The following is a 26,433-nucleotide window of genomic DNA, read 5'->3' on the forward strand; positions in this document are numbered from 1 at the left end:
CAGAGTCATTGTAAACAGGTGGAGGCTGGGCGGGGCAGGAATGAGGCTCCTGAGGCCAGCTCCAGGGCATAGTGCAGGAGGTGGCTATGGTGACTGCGACAGCTGCATGAGCACGAGGAGGTAATGGTGGCTGGAGCCAGTGGTCACACTGCAGTGAGCACAGGTGTGATGGGTAGGTTCACCTCCTCACCATGGAGTCAGAATGACCGAGTGCTTCCTGCCTCCCACCAGCAACCCCAGTGAGCACTGCAGGGTAGAGTCAAGCAGTGGTCTGACCTGGACCCCCAGCTCCTGGATTGTACCGGATAGGCAAGCCCTCACCTCCCCACTCCCCATGACAGCCTCCACGAGCCTCCCGACATAGTGTCTGATGATGAGAAAGACCAAGGGAAGAAAAAAGGAAAATTTAAAAAAAAGGTAACAAGGACGGATGGCTATGCTGCCTTTCAGGAAGATAGCTCTGGAGATGAAGCTGAAAGTCCTTCTAAACTGAAGAGGTCCAAGGGAATCCATGTCTTCAAGAAGCCCAGCTTTTCTAAAAAGAAGGAGAAAGATTTTAAAATAAAAGAAAAGCCCAAAGAAGAAAAACATAAAGAGAAGTCGAAAGACTTGATAGCAACGGATGTTGTTAAATAGTGGAAGGAAAAGAAGAAAAAGAAAAAGCCAATTCAGGGGCCAGAGATGCCTCAGGTTGATGTTCCCAACCTCAAACCCATTTTTGGAATTCCTCTGGCTGATGCAGCAGAGAGGAACATGATGTATGATGGCATTCGGCTGCCAGCTGTTTTCCTGGAGTGTGTAGATTACATCAAGAAATATGGCATGAAGTGTTAAGGCATCTACAGAGTTTCAGGAATTAAATCAAAGTTGGATGAGCTAAAAGCAGCCTATGACCGAGCAGAGTCTCCAAATTTGGAAGAATATGAGCCGAATACTGTAGCCTGTTTGCTGAAGCAGTGTCTGCGAGATCTTCCAAAGAATTTGTTCACCAAAGAGCTGATGCCCGGGTTTGAAGAGGCATGTGGGAGAAGCATGAAGGGCGAGAAGGTGCAAGAAATTTAGCACCTGCTGAAGGAGCTGCCCAAGTGCTACCATCTTCTCATCTTCTGACTAATTGTGCACATGGACCATGTCATCTCCAAGGAGCTGGAAACGAAAATGAACATACAGAACATTTCTATCATGCTCAGCCCCACTGTTCAGATTACCAATCGTGTTCTATATGTGCTTTTCACGCATGTGCAAGAGCTCTTTGGAAATGTGGTACTAAAGCATGTGACAAAGCCTCTCCGGTGGTCTAACATGGCTGCGATACCTGCCCTGCCCGACACGCAGCACAGCATCAAGGAGGAGATCAGGAGTTTCTCCTGAATTGTTTACATCGAGATTTGCAGGGTGGAATAAAAGATTTATCTAAAGAAGAAAGATTATGGGAAGTACAAAGAATTTTGACAGCCCTTAAAAGAAAACTGAGAGAAACTAAAAGACAATAGTGTGAAATCAAGATTGCACGAGAGATCGCCAGTCTTTGAAAAGAGGATGTTTCCAAAGAAGAAATGAGTGAAAATGAAGAAGTTATAAACATTCTCCTTGCCCAGGAGTACGAGATCCTGACTGAGCAGGAGGAGCGTCTGGCCATGGAGCAGTTCCTGCGCCGGCAGCTCGCATCCGAGAAGGAGGAGATAGAGCGCCTGCGAGCCGAGATCGCCGAGATCCAGGGGCGCCAGCAACTTGGTCGAAATGAAACGGAGGAATATTCTTCTGAAAGTGAAAGTGAGAGTGCAGATCATTCTGGAAGACTTACAGGGGCAGAATGGAGAGCTAGAAATAAAGAACAATAATTTGAATCAAGCAATTCATGAAGAGCGGGAGGCCACCATCGAGGTGCGAGCCAAGTCTGAGCAGCAGGTGCTGGCAGAGGAAGAGCCAGAGAGACGTGGGGGTGTGGCTCCGCCACCAAGGGACAGTGTCCTCGAGACAAAAGCAGCTAAAGAGCAGCCAAAGGCCGTCAAGGAGCAAGTCAAGCCATCACCAAAGGCAGGAAGGAAACACCAATCTGAGCAGCTGTGTGGGATTGTCATGGAGTCCTCTATACTTACACAGATCTGCGCATCTTACTGTAATGCTGAGAGCCCACATGCACAACTCTCCTCAGTGCACATGATGTACAATGTCATTTACTCTCAGACCTGTTCTGTCTCTCACACTAAGACTTCTACCCGTCAGGCTCAGGTTAAATGAGGGACAAAGCATTGCAACCATTTGGGGGTTTGGAGGGGACAGATGAGTTTTCCATATAAGTCAGGTTATTTGAGGATTAATTTTGCTTAACTTAAAGTAACAATTTTAACCCTTGAGTGGCTTCTTTTTAAACCAAAAATTGTCTTTCTTTGCTTTTATTATCACAATAAAATCAGGATCTCTCTCTCTCATTCAAGGGGGACAAAAAAAGAAAGTCAATACTGTATACCTGCCTTGTGGGTAGATTCATTGCTCTCTCCGTCAGGATTTCTGCTTACATTGTCACTCTTGCTTGTGCCTTTATACCTTTTCGGTGCAGATTATGTATTGGGAGCCGCCTCCAATTTCTGACTGGCCGGAAAGGCTCTTACTGGGAGTCACCTCTGCCTGCCCTGTCAGTTCCATTTTACAGCTCAACACGCCCAAGTCTCCAATGGCCTTGCTGGTGGCACAGATGGCTGCTGCGGGACATGCTGGGAGCCTGGGGCAGCATGCCTCCCCTTCCGTTCCTAGCTGCGCGTTGTCACCAGGTATTACTATCTCTCACTGTGTTGGTCCGAGGTAGCAGCCTTGACATAACCCGTCCACACAAAGGACCTCTTTCTCAAAACAGAAACCTGAGTGGCCCTTCAGTGAAAACAGAGTGACTTGTATCGCTTCTTCGGGCTAGAATGTAAATGTCTCTCTGCCTGAAGAAGCCATATATATGCTCTTATCCGTTCGATTCTGTGAACCTGCTGATGGACACCCCAGTTGACAAGATTGAGCAATAGGAAAAAATGTTTCTTTTCCTTTTAATGATAGCTGTGATCTCCCCGCCCCGTTTTTTTTTTTTTTTTTTTGGCTTCGAAATCCGGCTCTAGGTGATCTGAGGCTTCCCTGAGGCCAGCTCTTGGAGGCCGCTGTGCTCTCCCACACTGTCAGGGTTCTCAGCAGCCTTGAGGGTGGCTCGTGGCTGTGAAATGCACCCCACACCTCCAAGGCGACGGAAGAGACCTCTGCCCCCACGAGTGCTCTATCCTCACTTCCTCCCAATTAGTGTTTATTTCCGGCACCTGTTTGATGTGGTTTTTTATCCGCTACCTATTGCACTGTTGTCACTTGTTGGTCATTATTTGATTTTTGTATGGAAAAAAAAAGCTTTGTTATAGAAATCAGCATATTTTTTAAATCTGGAGAAGAGATATTATGGTGTCTGAAAATACGGTCAGGTGTCAAATATAAATGTATAAAGCCTTCTTGCTGTCCTGTCATACTGCATTCATTTTATATTTGCTGTCAATATCAAAGGTTTCTTTGTGTGTGTGTAAATTCTTAATTTCTATCAAGGTGTTGTGGATTTTTAAAGTTAGTTTTTTATTGTAAGTGTCTCAGCCTTGATTAACTAATTTTTGCAAGGACCATTACTGATCAAGCAAATAAATTCAACGGCCATGTGGGGGGAGAAATGATGGAGAGTTCAAAATATTCACAGATAAACAGAAACTAAGAGATTATGCCCACAAGAATCCTCCCCTTCAAGAAATACTAAAGGGAATTCTGCAGGAAGAAAGAATAAAACAGGAGAAGCGGAGTTGGAGGAGAGTGTAAGAGACAAAAAAAGAAAAACAATCAACAAAATGTGACAAACAGAAATCCAAAGAAAATATGGCTAATATAAATACTTCCTTGAAAGTAATAACAGTAAATGTCAATGGGTTAAACTTACCTGTCAAGAGACTCAGACTGGAAGACTGGATAAGGGAATATGACCCATCTATATGCTGTCTACAAGAAACACATCTTAGACCCAGGGATTCAAGGAGGTTGAAAGTGAATGGTTGGAAAACAATCTTACAAGCAAACAATAACCAAAAAAGGGCTGGAGTAGCTATATTAACATCAGACAAAATAAACTTTAAATGCAAAACAATTGTGAGAGACAAAGATGGACACTGCATGATGGTGAAAAGGATAATCTTTCAAGAAGAACAAACAATCATAAAGATTTATGCTCCTTACAAGGGTACATCCAAATATGTGAGGCAAACACTGGAAAAACTAAGTGAAAGAATAGATGCCTCTACAATTATAGTGGGGGACTTTAATACACTACTATCAACTTTGGACAGAAAATCTGAAAGCGATTCAATAAAGAAACAAAGACTTTGAACAGTATATTAGAGGAGCTGGACCTAATTGACATATACAGAACATTACACCCAAATACAGCAGGATATACATTTTTCTCAAGAGCACATGGATCATTCTCCAAGATAGACCATATGCTATGCCACAAAGAAAGTCTCGATGAATTCAGAAAGATCAAAATCATACAAAATAATTTCTCTGACCACAGCGGAGTGAAGCTGGAAATCACAAGGCCCAGAGGCCCAGATTTCACACCAAGACACCAAGAAAAACGGTGGGTCAAGGAAGAAATCTCAAAAGAAATCAATAACTATGTTTAAACTAATGAAAATAATAATACAACATACCAAAACTTATGGGATGCAGCAAAAGCAGTACTGAGAGGGAAATTGAAAGCCATAAATTCATGTTATAAAAGAAGAAAGAGCTAAAGCTGAAGAACTAACTGCACAATTGGAGGAATTAGTAAAAAAATCAACCGGAAAGTAACCCCAAAGGAGGAAGAAAGAAAGAAATAACAAAGATCAGAGCAGAACTAAATGAAATAGAAAATATGAAAAAATAAACAAAACCAAGAGCTGGTTCTTTGAGAAGATCAATAAAATTGACAAACCCTTAGCTAGACTAACAAAGAAAAAAAAATGAGAAGATACAAATACACACAAATACAAAAATACAAAAGGGAATATCACCACTGACTCCAAAGAAATAAAGACTATCATAAGAGGGTACTTTGAAAAACTATATTCCAACAAGAAGGACAATTTAGAGGAAATGGACAAATTCCTAGAAACACATATGCAGCCTACATTGAAAAAAGAAGAACTTGATTATGTCAACAAACCAATCACAAGTAAAGAGATAGAATCAGTCATTAAAAACCTTCCAACTAAGAAGAGCACTGTGCCAGATAGCTTCACAGGTGAATTCTACCAAGCATTCCAGAAAGAACTAACACCAATCTTGCTTAAACTCTTTCAAAAAATCGAAACAGAAAGAACACTGCCGAACTAATTTTATGATGCCAACATTACCCTAGTACTAAAACCACACAAAGACACCACAATAAAGGAAAATTACAGACCAATCTCTCTAATGAACCTAGACATGAAAATCCTCAAAAAAAATACTTGCTAATCATATTCTGCTAATCGTATTCATCAACACATTAAATGAATTATACACCATGACCAAGTGGAATTCATTCTGGATATGCAAGGATCGTTCAAATTAAGAATATCAAATAATGTAATATGCCATATAAATAGATTGAAGGGAAAAAAATCACATATCATATCTATAGATGCAGAAAAAACATTTGACAAAATACAGCACACTTTCTTGATAAAAACACTGCAAAAGATTGGAATAGAAGAAAATTTTCTGAACATGATAAAGGGTATATATGAAAAACCCACAGCTAATATCATTTACAATGGTGAAACCCTAAAATCCTTCCCTCTAAGATCAGGAATAAGACAAGGATGCCCACTATAATCACTTCTATTTAACATAGTCTTAAAAGTACTTCCTCAAGCACCGAGGCAAGAACAAGACATAAAAGGCATCCAAATTGGAAAGGAAGAAGTGAAAATTTCATTATTTGCAGATGACATGATCCTATACATAGAAAACCCTGAGAAGTCTACAAGAAAGCTTCTAGAACTCATAAATGAGCTCAGTAAAGTTGCAGGTTATAAGATCAATGCACAAAAATCAGCAGCATTCTGTACACCAATAATGAGCAATTTCAGGAGGAAATCAAGAAACAAATACCATTTACAATAGTAAATAAAAAAATGAAATACCTAGGAATAAATTTAACTAAAGATGTAAAAACTTATACATAGAAAACTACACAACACTGTTCAAGGAAGTCAAAGGAGACTTAAATAAATCGAAGAATATTCCCTGTTTATGGATAGGAAGACTAAATATTATTAAGATATCTCTCCTACCAAAACTGATGTACACATTTAATGCAATCTCAATAAAAATCAACACAGCATACTTTATTGAACTAGAAAAACTAGCTATGAAATTTATTTGGAAAAGAAAGAGGCCCTGAATAATCAAAGACATACTGAAAAAGAAAAATGAAATTGGACGAATCACACTACCTGACTTGAAAACATACTACAAAGCTACAGTAGTGAAAACGGCATGGGTTTGGCACAAGGATAAACACACAGACAAATGGAACCAAATTGAGAGTCCTGATAAAGATCCTCATATATGCAGGCATATAATATTTGACAAGACCATCAAACCCATTCAACTGGGAGAGAATGGCCTCTTCAACAAATGGTGCCTTCAACAAATGGATATCCATATGTAAAAGAATGAAAGAGGGTTACCAACTCACACCTTATACAGAAATCAACTCAAGATGGATCAAAATCCTAAATACAAGAGCCAAGACCATAAAAGACTTTGGAAAGCAATTTAGGAAACCATTTACAGGACCTTGTAATAGGAAATGGCTTCATGAATTTCACATCCAAAGCATGAGCAGTAAAAGAACAAATAGATAAATGGGACTTCCTCAAAATTCAAGCCTTCTACACCTCAAAGGAGTTTGTCAAGAAAGTGAAAAGAGACCCTACGCAATGGGAGAAAATATTTGGTAACCATATATCTGATAGGACATTTATATCCTGCATACAGAAAGAACTCCTATATCTTGAAAATAAAAAGACAAACAACCCATTTTAAAAATGGGGAAAAGATTTGAACAGACACTTCTCCATAGAAGACATACAAATTGCTAAAAAGGACATGAAAAAATGTTCAAAATCACTAGCTATTAGGGAAATGCAAATCAAAACTACAATGAGATACCATCTTACTCCCATAAGATTGGCAGTTATGGAAAAAACAGAATACAAATGCTGGAGAGGATGTGGAATAATGGGAACACTCACGCATTGCTGGTGGGAATGCAGAAGGATACAGACATTCTGGTAGACAGTTTGGTGGTTTCTCAAAAAACTAGCTATAGATTTGCCATATAACGCAGCAATTCCACTGCTGGGCATATACCCAGTAGAACTGAAAATAAGGACACAAACTGATATATGCACACCAATGTTCATAGCAGCACTATTCACTATTGCCAAAAGTTGAAATCAACCAAAATGCCCAAAAACAGATGAATGGATAAATAAAATGTGGTATATACATACAGTGGAATACTACTCAGCCATAAGAATGAACACAGTACAAACACATGTGATAACATGGTTGAATATTGAGAACATTATGTTGAGTGAAGCAACCTAGGCATTGAAGGACAAATACTACATGACTTCACTGTTATGAAATAAGTAAACCAAGCTGTCTCAGAGAACTATAGACTGGATGATAGGCTTAAAGGAATTTGGGAGGTAGAGTAAGGTTGCAAGATGACACCTACCTGGTCATGATAACCTGGAGGTAAGTATTTGTACAGGGAAGGGATAAAATGGGGGCATAGGGATACCTTTGGATGGGACTTTACAGTCTTGAGGGGGGAGAGGGGTAGGAGGATGGGTAAGATGGCACAAAAAATAGGGGGAGGGTGGGAGGAACATTTGAACATAGGAAATAGGTATGTGGCTGAAAGTACAGTATTGAGAAAACTTTTTTGAAAATATAATAAGGAAGGTTACCTCTTTAAGATACTTAAAGGGGAGAATTTGACACAGAGCAGACTTCATGGGAGTGTGTGAGTGAGTGCTCATTTTGTCATAGTGGATTATACTATTGTATAGAGACCCATACAATGAGAGAGAAGGTTTACCCACATTCCGGGGAGGACTGATGTTCTCAGATAGAGGGATTTATATCTCTCTAGAGAATTGGTGGCTCCCAGTGGGTTAGGGCAGTCGAGCATGCCAAGCCCTCAACATTGAAATAAGAACTAGGCCTAGAGCTACAGGGTGCCTAAGAATTACCACCTGAGAGCCACCATGTTGCTTAAATGTGGCCAGTCTCAAAGTCAAACTAAGCATGTAAATGCATTATGTTCCCCCCAGCATGGGACATGACTCCTGGGGATGCACCTCCCTGGCACCAAGGGATTACTACCAAGTACCGGCTGATGATGTAATGAGAAAAAGATCTTGAATAAAAGGGTCAAATCAGACTAGCAGAATATCTCAGCCTACATGAAATATCAGGTGTCAAAAACGCCTTTTGACCTTGAATAAAAGGGGGAAATGGAAAGGACAAAAGAGTTTATATGGCTATGAGTCTCCAAAAAATAGTTGGTAGGTCATCAGAGGTGTCACTCTTATGCATGCCTCAGCAGGGTCTCAGAGACAGCCAAAGTAGACACAAGCCCAGGTATTGGTTCTTCTGAGGGCTACAGAGACCTGCAGGTTCTATGATCATGGCAGATGGAGTTCAGTGCCATGTCAGTTGGCCTTTACTTTGGAGTTTATGTTCCTGAGTGTGATGGAGTTGAACTCAGATGTGATCTTTGTTCACAAGCCTCTCCTGTTACTTTTACCAGACCTGTGTTTGGTGCTGGGGTTTGGTATATGCTCAGGGGACCTGAATCTCTGGACTGTCTATGTGATGGTCAGACACTGGGCCTCTCAAAAGACCTACAACTCCTACCCTCTGGTTTAAGGAACTTACTCCAGCCATCTAACAGGGAGGTGAAGAAGGTCAACCACCACACCATGGAGCTAAGGGTGCCTACAACTGCAAGCAGGAAAATTGCATCCATCATCCATGTGGAATCTAAGCCCCCTCTCTATATAGAGGTGGAGTGGACATCACCATCCCAGGGTCCACAGGATGGAGGAATAGAGTATAGATTAGAGTGGATTTACTGATATTCTATTCTGGAACTATTGTGATTAGTAGTGGAAGAAAATGTAGCACTAATGTGGAGAAAGTGGCCATGGTAGCTGCTGAGGGTAGGGAGAAGGAAGAAGAGATAAGATGTGGGGGCATTTCAGGACTTGGAGTTGTCCTGGGTGGTACTGCAGGGACAGTTGTTGCACATTGTAGGTCCTACCATGGCCCACTGGGTGGACTGTGTGAGAGTGTCAACTACAACATAGACCACTATCCATGTGGTGCAGTAGTACTCCAAAATGTATTCACCAAATGCAATGAATGTGCCCCAATGATGAAAGAGATTGTTGATGTGGGAGGAGTGGGGTGAGGGGGGTGGGGCTATATGGAGACCTCATATTTTTTAATGTAAAATTATAAAAGAAAAAAAAAGAAGAAAGAGCTAAAATTGATGACCAAACTGCGGAGCTGGTGGAACTAGAAAAAGAACAGCAGACTACTCCCAAAGCATGCAAAAGGAACAACATAAGAAAGATCAAAGCAGAAATAAATTAAATTAAGAAGAGAAGAAGAATAGAGAGAATTTACAAAACCAAAAGTTGGTTACATGAAAAGATCAACAAAATTGACAAACTCTTAGGTAGCCTGACAAAAAAGAGAGAAGATGCAAATAAATAATATCAGAAATGAAAACAGGGGCATTACTACTAAAACTACAGAAATAAAAGAAATCAAAAGAGGATACTATGAAAAACTGTACACCAACAAACTATACAACATAGATGAAATTAACAAATAGCTAGAAACATATGAAACCTACACTTACCCTAGAAGAAACAGTAGACCTCAACAAACAAATCAAAAGTAAAGAGATTAAAAGAGATATAAAAAACATGCTCAAAATGAAATTCCTTGTACCAGATGGCTTCAGAGGTAAAGTCTAACAAGCATTAAAAGATTTAATATCAATCTTACTTAAATTCTTTAGAAAATTTAAACTGGAAGAAATACTACTAATTTCATTTGATGAAACCTATATCAATCAAGAAAATGAATCAGTATAATACATTACATTAATATATTGATGAAGAAAAATCACATGATCATCCCGACTGATGTAGAAAAGGCAATTGAGAAAATACAGCATCCTTTCTTGATACTAAACACTCTGAAAGATCCAAATTGAAGGAAACTTTCTCAACATCAAAAAGGACATATACAAAAAACCCACAACTAACATTGTACTCAATGGTGAAAGGCTGAAAGCTTTCCCATTGAGAGTGGAAACAAGACAAAGATGCCCACTGTCAACACTGTTGTTCAATATAGTCCCAGAGGTTGTAGCTAGGCAATCAGGGCAAGAAAAAGAAATAAAATGTGTCCAAACTAGAATGGTGGAAGAAAGAATTTCACTATTAGATGATATGATATTATACATAAAAAGTCCTCATAATTCTATAGCAAAGCTACTAAAGCGAATAAACAAGTTCAGCAGAGTGGCAGGATACAAGATTAATATCCAAAAATCAGCCATATTTCTATACACAGTAATGAACAGTCTGAAGAGGAAGTAAGGAAAAATTCCATTTATTAATATGATAGCAACTGAAAGAATCAAATATTTAGGGAAAAAAACCTAACCAAATATGTAAAGGACCTGCATTAAGAAAACCACAATGCATTGTTAAAAGAAATGAAAAAAGGCCTAAATAAATAGAAGGACATTCCATGTTCATGGATCGGAAGCCTAAATATCATTAAGATGTCAATTCTTCCCAAATTTATTTTCAGATTCAATGCAATCACAATAAAAATTCCAACAGCAGTTTTTTAAAAGAAATGGAAAACACAATTATTAAATTTATTTTAAAGGGTAAGGGACCCTGAAAAACCAGAAACCTCTTATAAAGAAGAATGAAGTTAGAGGACTCTCACTTCTGGACATTAAATCATATTATTTAATGATTTAAATAATCAGAGTTAAAAAAAAAAAAACAAAAAAAAACCAGTATGCTACTGGCATAAAGATAAACATATAGACCAATGGAACCAAATTGATGGTTCAGAAATAGACCCTCACAACTATGGTCAAATGATTTTTGACAAGGCTGTCAAACACACCTAGCTGGGCCAAAACTGTCTATTCAACAAATGGTGCTGGGAAAACCAGATATCCAAATCCAAAATAAAGAAAAAGAACCCCTATCATATATCTTATACAAAAATTAACTTGAAATAGATTAAGGACCTAAATATATAAACTATAATCATTAAAACCTCTAGAATAAAATGTAGGAATATATCTTCAAGACCTGGTGGTATGTGGTGGTTCTTAAAACATGAACCTATAGCATTAACATGATCAATGAAAGAAAAAAATCCGTAAATATGACCTCTTCATACTTAACCACTTTTGTGCTTCAAATGATGTTGCCAAGAAGATGAAAAGACAGCCTACTCCATAGAAGAAAATATTTGGTAACCACAAATCTGATGAGGGTTTGGTTTATATGCTGTATAAAAAGACCATACACTCAACAATATAAGTGCATGTAATTCAATTTAAAAAAGAAGCAAAAGACTTAAAAAGACATTTTTTCCAAAGATGAAATACAAATGGTGGAAAAGCACGTGAAAACATGTTCAATATCGCTAGCTATTAGGGAAATAAAAATCAAACCTACAATAAGAGATCTTCTCACACCTGATAGAATGACTATAATTTAAAAAATAACAACAGAAAACAAGTGCTGGAGAGGTTGTAGAGAAAGGGGAACCTTCCTTTACTGCTGTTGGGAATGTAGAATGGAGCAGCCTCTGTGGAAGAGAGTTTGGCAATTCCTCAGGAAGCTAAATATAGAACTGCTATATGATCTGTCAATCCCTCAACTAGGAATATATCCAGAAGAACTGAAAACTGTGATGGGAACAGACATTTGCACACCAATGTTCATAGCAGCATTATTCAAAATTGCCAAAAGATGGAAACAACCAAGTGTCCATCAATAAATGAATCAAATACAATGCTGCTTGTTAGAAGAAATTAAATTTTGTGACACATATGACAGCATGGATGTCTCTTGAGGACATTATGCTGAGTGAAATAGGTGAGATACAAAAGGACAAATATTGTATGGTGCCACTAATATGAAATAAATATGAAGAATAAACACAGTGTTAAAATCTAGAATATAGGTTTACTAGGAGATAGGATAAGGGCTGAGGAAAGGTAATGATGTTTAATGTTTGTAGAATTTTTAATTAGTTTGATGGTAAAAGTGTGGGAATGGATAGGGTTGATGGTAACACATTATATTTGAGTGTGGCTAACACGGCTGATTTATAAATGTAATTGTGGCCAAAAGGGGTAGTCTAGGGATGTAAATATCAGTTGACAGAGAGTTAGAAAATAATCTAGGGGCTAACTGACATTGTGAACCCAATGGTGATTGAAGATTGTAGTTAATAGTATACATACAAGAATGTTCTCATACGAACTAGAACAAATGTACATCACTATTACAAGGTTGTAAGAATATTGTGGTGCATAGAAAATATAATTAATGTAATTTATAGACTATAGTTAACAGCAATATTCTTGCATCAATGACAAAGAAGGCACTATTATAATGCTAAGAGTGTTTAGTAAGGGGTTATGGGATTTTTCTTTTGGAGTAAGAAAAACATCTAAAAACTTACTGATGATGACTGCACAACTCTGTGATGAAAGTGAGAGCCACTGTGCATCCTTTGGATGGATTGTGCAAGGTATAGGACTGTATGATGTAGTGAACCATGTGGTGGATGATGGACTGTGGCAAACAGGACAAATATGAGAACCTGTCTTCATGAACTATAATAAATGTACCATACTTTTTTTATTTTAAAAATTTATTTATTTCTCCCAATCCTCCACCCCCACCTCCCCCTCCCCCCAACCACTGAGCCAAGTCCACTTTTCTAAATGTATCATACTTAGATGTAGTGTTAATACTAGGGGGTGCATGGAAAAAATATACAAAATGTAAGCTATGCCCCATAGTTAGTAGTAATATTTTGATGATGTTCTTTGATAAACTGTAACAAATATTCCACAATAATGCAAATTTTGATGAAGAGGTGATATATGAGAATTCTGCATGTTATACCTGATTGTTTTATAAAGTTCACCACTTCTCTAAAAATATATGTGTATTTTTAAAATTAGGCTGAAGTCTTTATTTTATTTTTTATTTCCAATCCAATACACTTGTGAATCTATATCTTAGGGACAGGAGATGTTGTTGAAGAAAGTTTAATATTTTGATCTTTGTCTTTGAAGTTTTTCAGGGGTTACAAGGAAGTGTTTATGTGTGGACTTATTTTTATTTATGCTGTGTGAAACCTGGTGAATCCTTCAATCATGGTTCTATTTCTTTCCTTAACTCTAACATTTTCATCTATTTTCTTTTCTGATATTGCCTTTCCCATTATCTTTTTCTATTTATGGGAGTTCTATTAAAACATTCAGGATTATGTCATTCTTGCCTCTATTTCTAAGTTTTCTTTTATATTTTCCACATTTTTATGTCTTTCCCTCTTTTGAGTGATTTCTTCAAATCCAGCAGATAATTCATTAACTCTCTCTTTAGTTACATCTAATCTAGTGTTTAATGCTGCTACTTTTCCAGTAGCTATTTTCATTTCTAAAATTTTCTACATTTAAAAATTCATTTGTTGTACCACATCAATGAAAGTTATTGTTAATGGGGGAAATTGTGGGAGAGTGAGGGATGGGGTGTATGGGAATCCCTTATATTTTTGATGAAATATTCATGTAATCTAAAGCTCCTTTAAAAATACTTAAAAAGTTAAAAAAAGAACATTCATTCATTATTTTTCTTCAGAGATCTCTTCTTGCCTCATGAACTTTGCTCCTTTTGAGAAAAAGTGTTTGGAATGCTCAAAGAAATGAAATCTCTTTGAGATTGTTGCATCGACATTAATGCTTGGGTGTGAACCTCACTGTTGTAGAGTTTAGTCATTTTTGGTGGAAAGGAGTTTTAGAGGAACTACTTTCCTTAGGAGTCTTCTAACTGGGTCATGGATGCATTCCTATGGACGGGTTTTATATCTGCCACTGTTAAAATCCCCAAGGGGTTTCACAGTTCTGAAATAACTTTGATGCTTATTCTCAATTTGTGAACTGCAGCAACAGGTAAACAGGAATGAAATCTCCACAACTTCTTATGGAACAAACATATATTCTTTTTCCTAAAATTACATCTCTCTTTCCATACATAGCACTAGCTCTTATATAGCTTTTTTTGCCACAAGGGTAGCCAGTGACTGAATTAGTCAAATCGTTTTTTTATGGTTAGGATTAAATTTTGAGATGACTGCTCCTGCTTTCCATAGTTTGGTGTTTGGTTTCCTATAGCTGAATAGGAATTAATAGTCTTCCAACCAATATAGAGTATATTGTTCCATTACATCTTTAGCTGTTTAGACTGAATTCTGGTTCATATTTTTAAAGTATAGCTTTTTTAAAATGGTGAATATTTTTATTTAACCCATTGTTTAATGAAGAAACCAAGAAAATGTTACATCAGGTTCAAAGGAGAAATCAAAGAAGCAAAATTTTATGTCAAATAAAGGAATGTTTACATGAATATACATATGGATGTCAAAGTGGCATTTTCTGTGGAAATGTATAACAGTCACTTCAACCTCATTGGAAAAAAAAATTCCTTGTCTGGAAAATAATTATTTTACATTGCTATCAGTTTTCTACAACTTATAGAGTTGTAAAAGAGCTCACAGACAATGAAGGGTTAGTATCAGATAACAAAGAACAGTCCCTTAAACAATGAAAATTTTCCTTTGGAATCATTCAGGAATTTTATTTTATATATTTTTTGTTTTCTTTTCTTTTATATTTTATTTTATTTTTTGCTTATTCCAAATGTCTTTATATCTTAAATTAGAACTTCTTCTAAAGTCTACCCCCCCCCCAGAGACTTCTTTTCTTGTTTTCATTATTCACTGTGTATTTCAGAAAGTGTATTTTATCTAGCATGACTGTAGAAATGGAGCAGAAGGGAGACTAGACTTCAGAGTCAACTCAGTCTACCATATAGACTAGACTTGATTACTCCCCATCTCAAAACTCTTAATCTGGTTTTGTGGTAAATGTTTCATTTCAGTTTGCCTCTTGACAACAATACACTTGGTCTTCTACATCTTCATTGGGTTTCCCCCCAGGTCCATATTTTGTTGGTATTTTCTAGGTTTTCCATCATGGTATTTGTGCAGTGCGCATCTTACCTATACTTTTAACTGGTATCTCCATGCTGATGATCTCAAAATTGACACCTCAATCTCTCTGATACTTTAGGCACTTACTTCCAACTGTGAAATGGGTATCATCAAATAGATATCCCACTGGCATCTAAAATTTGACAAGACCAAAACTGAATTCATAATCATTATTCCCCAACCTTCCAACACAGAGACCAAAAGTGCTTCTTCTCCTAAAGTTTCTCTATATCATGTTTTGGTATTGCAATACATTCTGTCATTAAAGTTAGAATTCTAGAAATAATCATCATTTACACTTACCTCTCCCTCACTTCCAAATCTAAGTGTGTCAGTCCTTACATCTTACTATCTCCTGAAGTCATATTTTATTTCTATTCCTAGTGTCACTTCAGTTGAGACTTTGTGTTTCTCCATCTCTCCCAGAAATGCAATAACATAAGTCACAGTGTCTCCTATTTCTAAACTGTGGCAATCCACTGGCCACCTGCTTAACAAACATTTCTTTCTAAGATATGATTTCAGCATGCCATCACTCTCCTTTAAAAATATCATCATTTTTGCAATATACAGGATAAAGTTTAAGCTCCTTAGTAGTGCATGCAAAATTTTCTACAAGTTGCCCTTCATTTTCCTTCTTAGCCTTTTCACCTGACACTTCCACTAGTGAAATTAAAATGCCAACCACATTGAATATGTGCCATTTACTCAACACACTATAGTGTTTGTCTCAATATTAAACGACCTTCCCCAACCTGACAAATTCTTATCCACAGTATCCTTGGCCAGACGTCAACTTTTCTGAGAAAAAAACAAAAGACATCCAAGTATCCTTGGGCATGTCAACCACTTTCTTCACTTCACCATACGTTTTTTTTTTTCATTAAATAACAACCATCTTTTATTATGCCTCCCTTTCCTATGAGGTGATTTTAGAAATGACGTGTTTATTTTCCATACTTATCACCATGTCTGGATCACAGTAAAAGTCTATTTTTTTGACATGCTCTAATATCTCACAATAACAGGACTTAATTTTTATTTAAATGTACAACCAGATTCATTGCAATATTAATATGAGACAACTGAAAGCCAAAATATACACACACATACATGCACACATACAAATACACAAAAACACACTTATAAAGTATCAGAACTGTAATAATAACAAACAGGATAAATGAAAGCAGAGGAACAAATACAAATCTTAAATGCTAATCCATTGATGTAACAAAGCATAGAATTTGATTCTGAAATGACTGTGAGCAAGGGCACAAAAGGAAATTCTATGATTAGATAGCATACAGTTGTAATAAGGAGTCTGATTTATGAGATTAAAATAGGTTTTTAAAAATCATTCTGGAAAACTTTTATTTTTAAAGTGTTGTTTAATATATCATTGGCCATTACAAAATTTCATCTTTTTCATTGTTTTGTTTACTTGATTATTTTATTATAGGGATTAAAAACTCATGTACATTTAAATCCATATTTTTTTCTGAAATCAATAAATATTACGTAACTAAGTAATCATTCTCAACATATTGGAGTTCAGTTTCTATAATAGAAAAATATTACTTCATTACTTTTTAAAATATTTAAGTTCATGTTCTATGGTTTTAGGTCCTCTTTCTAAACATGAGAACTTTTGAAAAGGGAAAAATTTATCATCGAAAAACTTTGTCAATAAAAAGACAATAAAAAGCAGAACAGTATTCTATTTTGTAAATGTAAACTGATATCATTATATATTATCTTTTGGCAACCACATTCTGCACATTATTTAGTAAATATCTCATGTGTTAAATCCCTTTTATCTTCAGTATTACTAGACTTTTGTGCATTTTACCAAATCACAGGAAATACGTGTCTCTGTATATGCATATATATTCCACGTTTTTCAAATAGTTGTAATAGGACTTCATGATGTAGCAGTTCTTTCTCAAGAAAAGGATAAAGCTTGCATCAACCAACTTTTTTTGCCACAGGTTGAGAAAAAAAGACTGTATAAAGAACTCTTGTAATTCAATAATAAGTAAACAACCCAATTTAAGGAATGATAAAAATAGGCAAATGATTTGAACAGACACTTCACAAAAGAACTTACACAAATGGTTAAGAAACACATGAAAAGATACTCAACATTATTGCTCATAAAGGAAATGCAAATTAAATAACACTTTCAATAAAAATCATATTGAAAATTAACAAATGTGATGTCAATTTAAACCTGTTAGAACAGATAAAATGAAAAAGACTGACAACAGAAGTGTTGGTGAGGCTGTAGAACAACTGGTGCCCTCTTTATAACTTCGGTGGGTATTCAAAACGATACAGAAATCAGTTTGATAAATTCTTAAAATTCTTGTCACACAATCCAGTGATTTCAGGCCTAGTATCTATTAAGAAGAAATGAAACCATATCCACACAAAGACTCACATACATATATTTATAGTAGTATTATTTATATTAGTCAAAAAAAAAAAATGGAACCAAACCAATGTCCTTCAATTGGAGTATTGATATACAAAATGTGGTCTATTCATAATAACAAAAGAGTACAAACTCTTAATACATACAGCAACGTGGATGAATCTCAAAAATAGGCTAAGTGAAATGAGGCAGACTTAAAAGATGATATCCTCTATGACTTTATTTTGGAAGGAAATATTTGGCTGTCTGGAACCAAGGATTGATTGCAAAGTGAACTGGGGCAAGTTGTCTCACGTTTTTTAATCCTTTTTACTCTTTGTCCTTATAAGACGTACTTAACCAGTTAATTTCCAAAGACCCACCCAGTTCTTAGTGTCTAATAATAAATAGAGTGATAGCAGAATCAATTTTGAAAGATATTTCTCTTAGCAGCCAAACCATCTCAAAGTTGAAACAAGATCCTTTGGATTAAAGGTCCCCCCCTATTTGATAACTACATATGATTTCCTTTGTTTTATTGGCAGCTATTCCATATAAATCTGCACACTAGTAGTTTAGTTTACAACTACAAATATAGAGAAGGTTGTACTTATGCTTCAGCTTGATTAGCACATTCTATGAGTATTAAAAAATAAAAACTTTCTTCATTTAGAAACAGGATTGAGAATGTTACCACTAGGGACAGAAAAATGAAACCTGCCCTTTAACATGGGCAAAAATAATCATTTCTGTTCACTCGGAGAATCATACCTAGAAGCCAGAAAGACAATCCTACTGATCAGTTCTACCATTACTATAAATCTTTATTTTCTGAAAGTCAAATTATTTCAATAATATCACTAATACTTCAAAAATCAGCAGCATAAAATATAGACTTCTCCAACAGAGAAAGGACTTAAAAAAGATATTCCAGTGTGTAATGAAAATATATCCTTAAATAAAGCAATCAAGATCACTTTCATTAATATCGTGAACTACTATTAATTGACTATATTACAATGAAATACTGGGCATTGTAGCTTGCAAAAATCACCTGTGGGTGAGTATATGTCAGATGAGTTTATAGGACTTTCTGTGATCAGTCCTTAACAACTTTTCTCTATGTGTCTCTCACCATTTTTTTTTTGTTCAAAATGAACCCATTTTCCTCTGATCCTAAATTCTATATATTCTTCAAATTACAAATTAAATACCATCTGCTTTACAAAGGATCCCTGGTTTTTACAGCAGAAAGTAATTGCTTTTTTCCAGAGTTATAATTTATACATGCCACTGTTAAGGCACTTCCATTTTTTCTAATTCATTGAATTACGTGTGTCCATTTTTTTAGTAGCTTTATTCCAACCATCCCTCAATATCCTAGTAAAATGGCAGACATTTTTTGATATACCCCTCTATTAGTCTTCAATCAAATAGAAGGCCAAGATGATTTCTACTTCATCATTTTATTTCTCATAACATCAACAAACATTATCTTGCATTCAGTAAACATATTTCAAATGAATGAATCAAAGCTGTGCACAGCTACTCTGAATCTGATATCAAGGGATAGTTTTGATTGTTCTTTTTTTAATTTTTAAAGATACTTAGTTTACATAACTGATACATAAAAAGTGTAGGGGATTCTCATATGCCCCACTCTACTTTTCCCACAATTTCCCACATCGTCAACAGCATCCTTCATTAGTGTGGTAATATGTTAAAATTGGTGAACACATATTGGAGCATTGCCACTAAGTATGGATTATAGTTTACATCATTGTTTCAACTCTTTCCCACACAATTTTGTAAATTATAACAAGATATTTAATGGCCTGAATTTGTCATTGCAATGTCATTCAGGACAATTACAATGTCCAAAAATGCCCCCTTTCCCCTTTCCCTCCCTTCAGTACCTCTCGTGGCCACTGCCTCCACATCAATAATAAAAGTTATTCCATTGCTAGAATAACTATAAATCTATAGTAGAATAACAGTGAGTCTACTCTAGTCCATTGTTCATTCTCCAATCCTGAGGATTCTGGGATGATGATGCCCATTCCCCCACTAATTGAGAGGGGCTTAGATTCCATGGGGCAGATGGATGGGATTATCTTGCTTGCAGTTATAGACCCTCTCTTCTCCTTGGGATGGTTGTTGTCATCATCATTTTCTTGTTAGTTGTTCTGGGTGAGTCCAATGAACCAGAGAGTAGGTGTTGCAACTCTGTTGAGACTCAGGGCACAACTGGCACAAAGACATCCAAAGATTTAAATCTCTTAGACATAAACATATCAGCTCTAGGTGATATCAACTCTATCAACTCTAGGTTCAAATAAAAGGGGCAGAAAAGCCATGTGAGCTGTCTGCCCTGCCAATTGTGTCTGGATGTCTCTAGAGTCCTCAGGACTCTTCCCATTGGAGGTAGTATTTACCTTGGCAGTCAATGAGATCCTGCTGAGATGTGCATATGCATAAGCACAACCTCTGGAATCACCTCCCAACTCACTTTGAAGTCTCTTAACCATATCAACTCATTTGTCTTTACTCTTTCCCTCTTTTGGTCAAGGTCTTTTTCCAGTTGCATTGCTAGTTGGTGCTTGGTAGTAACCCTTTGGTGCCCAGGAACAATTCCTTCCTCAAGAGATTTTCCTCATTTTCTGAATACGTTCATTGACTCAACAAATATTTATCATGCACCTATGATATGCTGGGCAACTTACATCAGAACATAGTAGAAAATAATCCCTTTCTGTTATGAGGATCCAGATAAATACAATATATTAGAAAGTGATATTTTCTATTAAAGAACTGGAACAAGTTATGAGGATCCAGGATTACTTTGCAGGTCAGGGTATAAATTTAAGTAAGGAGGTCACGCTAGGAATCATGGAAAAAGTAATATCTGAGCCATAATTTAAGGATAATGAGGGAATCAGACATGTAGATATCTAGGAGAAGAGTAAGATGCAGATCATGTTTATCAAATACCATGCATATCTAGAATATAGTTAAATATCCCTAAAAGTATATTTTAGAAACTGAAAACATAATTTCTCCCTTGCAAGGGAAATTGGATATCTGGGGAAAAGATACAAATGGTATTTCATACTATTTTGTACCTTTTGAAATTTGAATGATGGGACTACATTACCTATACAGAAAGTAAACAAACAAAATCTCCTAGGAAGCCTGTGAAAAGTTACTTAAAAGTCTCAAAATATTAAAATATCATTGGATTTTTGGAAGAATTTCATTAAACTGGGGCATTTGATTAGTATGGAGTAATCTTTAATAATTAGCATTTGTTATATAACAAAACATCTCAAATCTTGCTAACTTAAAACAACCACCATAAATATAGTTCATAATTTTGGAAGTCAGCAATTTGGGCTGCAAACAGCTGGGCAGTTCTGTTCTGGTCTGACTCAGCTGACATTACTGATCTCTCATGTCTGTGATCATCTGGCAGGTTATTGCAGCTGGATGGTTTATAATAACCTGGAATGAGCTGGTTGAGATGACTGTGGCCTCTGTCCACATGATCTCTTATCTTCTAGTAGGCTTGTCTTGACTGGTTGACATGCCAGTTAAAGGATTCCAGGAGAAGAAAAATGGAAGCTGCAAGGTTTCTTGAGGATTTGTTTTTGAATATGTACATCAATATACCACAAGGCCAATTGACATTAAGGGCTAGGAAAATAAGGTCAACTCCATGATGAGAGGAGGCTAAATGTTGCGGTCAATTTTTGCAATTGTCTGTAGCACATAACTGACAATATTCATGTTAAAAGCCCCCAGAATGGAACATAGTTGCCTAGCCAAGTCAATGTTTTCAATAGGATATAAATCAATTTTAGAATAAAGATCATCTTAACTATGAATGTGATTTAAAATGATGTTTCTGCTTCTAACTACTAAATAGTTGGGAAGGATCTGAATCCATTTGAAATAATCTTCTATCATCAAAAGAAAATAAACTGTCTCCCTCTCCTAGATTTTTCCAGGATAATTTCTAATATGACAGAATCCCTATCACATCACTATGTCTGTATATTCCATTTTAAAAAATATTTTTTCTTTTCTTTTTTATAACATATACATAAGAATAATGGACAAATGTTTTTAATTTTAATATGATCATTATCAAGTATAATCAAAAGATTAATTTCCAATTTTTTGTATGCTATTCTCTTATTGTTTTATTTTTAGCTTTAAGGATATAAAAAGAGACATTCTGGTTTCTGATATCCTCCAACACCTACAAATTTTATGAAGTTCATATCACTGTTGCTTTTCTTTACATATTCTTTGAATTTACTCCACAAGTATCTGCCTTACCTTGATTTGAATTCATAAATCTTTTAAAAGTTCATACTGCCTATGTATCTTTACATCAAGAATTGGAATGAGTCATGCCAAATCTATCATTTATTAGCTGTTTGATATTAGATATATTTTACTTCTTTAAGTCTTGGGTTAGTTAACTATGAAGCAAGGATATTAATATCCAGATCTCTATTAGTCAGGGTTCTTCAGAGAAACAGAACTAACAGGATACCTTATGTAGCAAATATGAAATTTATTATAAGAACTGGTTCACTTGACTATGGGAATTGTCAAGTGCAAATTCTGTATGAATTCGGAATTCCAATGAAGTTTTCAATTAACACTTCAGGAAAACTTGGCTGGCTGAAGTAAACATAGAAATTCTGTGTCATTGCTGAAATCTGATGTTCTATCTATAAGGCCTCCAAATGATTGGATGAGACTTCTCTCTTTGCTGAAGGCAATCTCCTCTGTTGATTGTAGATATAATCAATAATGAATGCAATCAACAAACTAGTGATTAAAATCCATTATCAAATGTCCTCACAGTAACAATTAGGCCAGGGCTTGCTTAAACGAACAACTGGACACCATAACTTTGCCAAGTGGACAGATGAATTTAACCCTCATACATTCATATGCCTTTTTTGAAAATAAAAAAAGAATACGAATATTCTTAGCTCACTAACTTAGTTGATTTATTGGGGTCACATCAAGGGGAGTCCCAATCACATATTTATTCTGGAACTATATAGGGTCCTTTATTCTCTTTAAATATGAGAATGGTGTAAGGTAGGAATGATAATCAATCAGGATGATGGAGATGGTGGTGATGATGAAGATGATAATAACAAACATTTTTAAGTTTAATAACAACTGCCATATGAGGTAAACACCATTCCCGATCTTAATTGAAAGAGGGATCATGGAGTCTCAGAGAAGCTGACTTGTATAGGGTTACAATAGCTATCAAGAGATGGAACAACTATTTCTAATCCATGTCTATTGTACTAGAGATGACTTACTTTTAACTGTTACTCCATACTTTAAAAATTAATGTGGTTCTGATGTTTTAGCTGATTTACCAACATTATAGCTGTCAGCAGTCATATTTATGACTTTTTCAATAAAAACTTTTAAAAATTTCTAGAGTCGGGTGATATTGAGTTACAACAGAAAACATGAATTTGAGAGAAATGACTGCATCAGATATAAATTATGCCTAATTACTTGAGTCTAGTAAGATTGGGATGCAAACCTGCAGTGATGATAATGGGATTCTGTGGACATGCATTCTGGGCTCTGGAGAATGAGGTGATAGGTGGCAATTATCATTAGTGACTTTTGAATAAAGATGTTGGAGTCTTCTCACTCATTAGACCAAACAGTTCAATGGTCATTAGAAGTGGCTGTAAAAAGCACCGAAATACCATCAGAAAAGGGGTAATGATTATTACTGTAGCAACCTATTATTTCCATAATGGTGGTGTGATTAAGAATTCAGCATCAGACATTATCCCCCCTCAGCTGTGGCTTTTAAAAACTGGTCACAAATCAAACTTGGAATAGTTTCTGTACCCTTAGCACAACTCACATAGCAATACCATTTTCTTTTCCAACTGTGACTTTAATTTGAATATTAACAGGGGTATGTAACAAACAGATTTACTATAAACCACTCCAAAAGTTTAGCCAAAGTTGGAGGCAAACATCATATTCACTACAAAAAGGAGACTGCAGTCTTCCAGCCCTGCTTTGTTACAAATCTCTCAGGAACAAGAGCACAGATGTGCTTGTCGCTGCCTGTCACCCCCCCCCCACACACACACACATACTGGTTGTAAATACAAGACTAGTGCTTTGTTGAAAAGTAATACATCACATCAGGAGGAACACACCCATGCTAGGAGAGGGAACATTACAGACCATATTGTAAATTAAAAGATGTAAAAACTATTCCTTATGCTTAAGAAAACATTCTCATTGAGTAAGACTTCGAATTCTTAAAGTTTGACCTAAATGACAATTTTAATTGGATATTTACAGTGAAAATATGTAGAAAACCTACAAGCAATGTCAGTGATTATGTACTTGCTAAAAACATGTGCTCGGCATTTTTTAAATTCCTTAATTAAATCCTAATTAGAATTTGTAGTGGAGTGTTAATTTTTGCTAGTCTACCTCCAGGGCATTTTTACACCTTCAGAAGCTTACACTTATTCAGATATGTAAGAGATAATTATCAATAAAGAGGACCACCACATTGTCCTCTTGGAGCATTGCTTATTGTGGTTCCTGCCTCTGCTTAACAGCCTTAGGGACTGTTGTCTTGAATCAAAATCTTACTGTAAACTATAACACCTTTCTTTACTGCAGTACTGGCAGCCGCAGATGCCTCACTGGTAAAGTATTACTTTGGCTGTATCATTTCAGCCAGTACTTTCCTTCCAAGAAAAAGAATCCTGTGTAGATGCTCAGTGAATCCAAGCAGAGGGCTGGAAGCCCATCAGGATTATTCAAACTTTGGTTCCGTGCAACGGCTCAAAGAGTGCTGACATTAAATCATTTTATTTCAGTTTCTGAATCCCTGAAGTCCACTTTAAATGGATACTATATGCATTAAAATGAAATAGCAGGTTTTGTACTGAGGTTTCTCCTTCATCCTTCTTAATTGTATTTACAAGATTTTCTTAGAGAAGGGCTGTGTTTCCACCTGAATTTAAGCCTTATAATATCCATTTCTCCATATTGCTAATTCATATTCAGGCTTTTCTCCCATCAAAGTTACCAAATATTTATTGGGCATCTCACATAGTAAGACCCTAAGTTAAGACTTGAGTAAGATATGTATAAATAAAACAAAATTGTTCACTCTCAGGAAACTTACAATCTAGACAAGGAAGCAGATGTAGGACTAGTAATAATAATAATATTAAACGACATCAACAATAACAGAAATTACCAGCAATTATGCATTCTTGGTATACTCCAGACACTCCAGAGTCTCCTCAAACATAAGCTCGCATACTATCTCTTCCAACAACTTGCAGGTTCAAGTTAGGCATTTTCTAAATAGTTTATTCATGTGTAGTTGTGACTCAAAGAAGTTAAGGAAACTGTGCCAAGACTCCTCATGTCTTGTCTTTTTTCTGAACAAAAGGCAGGTGCCCAACTGGAATAAGGAGGGATCTTGGAATCATACTATGTGTGATGGTTACAGAGACTTTGGGAGACTTGAAGTAAGAAGCTTGTGTGAGAATGACTTATGGGTATGGTGGTAATGATGGTGATGGAGGAGTATACAGGTTAGGGTATCTAAAAGGCTGTCATGTAAAAGAGGAAGAATTGTAGAGAACCAAGAACAATGGGCTAAAGTTCCACAAAGGTAGTTTCCACCTAATGAAGAACTCCTAGTAAGAACTGTCCACTAATATATATGGATTTTCTTTTTTCCCCCTATTATTTTACCCTCAGATACGCCAAGTTTGTGGTTCATCGATTACTTGGACAGATTATAAGAAAAATCCTCTTTTCTTCTACCTTTTTACCCATTAGTACAAATTATCTATTCATTTTGGACAATGACCACCAGGTATATATATATTTTTTTCTGATACAAATTGATTGATTTAATATCTTACTACTTGTCTCTTGCCTTTGCCTTCAGAAATCACTTTCTATTTGCAATGTCAGGTTCTCTTCAAAAAATGTTGGAACTAACCAGCCCATCTCCAGGTGTTGCTTTACCCTAAATCTTGAACTCAGGCACTTTCAATCTGTTTATGCTGAATTTTGCTCTTAGCTAGATGATAGGCTATTTGATATAGTATGATGTAAAATTCTTGGAATTAGAGAATGAATAGATACCACTCCACATAAGTGTTGGGAACAATGTCATCTCCAATAAGGAGTTTAAGTTCTTTGACCTAGTAAAGTAACCCTCTAGCACAGGGGTTCTTAACCTTTTTTGCTCCATAGACCCCTTTGCCAGTCAGGTGAAATTCACAGACCCCTTACTAAGTCCACACTATTCTGTGTGTTATTTAATAAATATATCACATCTGCACCAACATATCCCCACAAGAATGATGGTGTTTTTTTTTGTTTTTTGTTTTTGCATTTAAATTCAAGCTCACTGACCCCTTGTTAAGAACCCCTGCTCTGGCATATATTTGGCCTTGGAAAATTGTAATATTGGCCACTGGGAGTTGGGTACTCAAGGGGTGTCAAAT

General features: G+C 36.2%; 1 pseudogene; it reads left to right on the forward strand.

The window, feature by feature from the left end:
- Positions 1-202: 202 nt before the first annotated feature.
- LOC101427344 (ralA-binding protein 1 pseudogene) lies at positions 203-2,241 on the forward strand (annotated as a pseudogene).
- The last annotated feature ends 24,192 nt before the right edge of the window (positions 2,242-26,433 follow it).

Source organism: Dasypus novemcinctus, chromosome 18, assembly GCF_030445035.2.
Source record: "Dasypus novemcinctus isolate mDasNov1 chromosome 18, mDasNov1.1.hap2, whole genome shotgun sequence".
NCBI classification, from domain to species: Eukaryota; Metazoa; Chordata; class Mammalia; order Cingulata; family Dasypodidae; genus Dasypus; species Dasypus novemcinctus.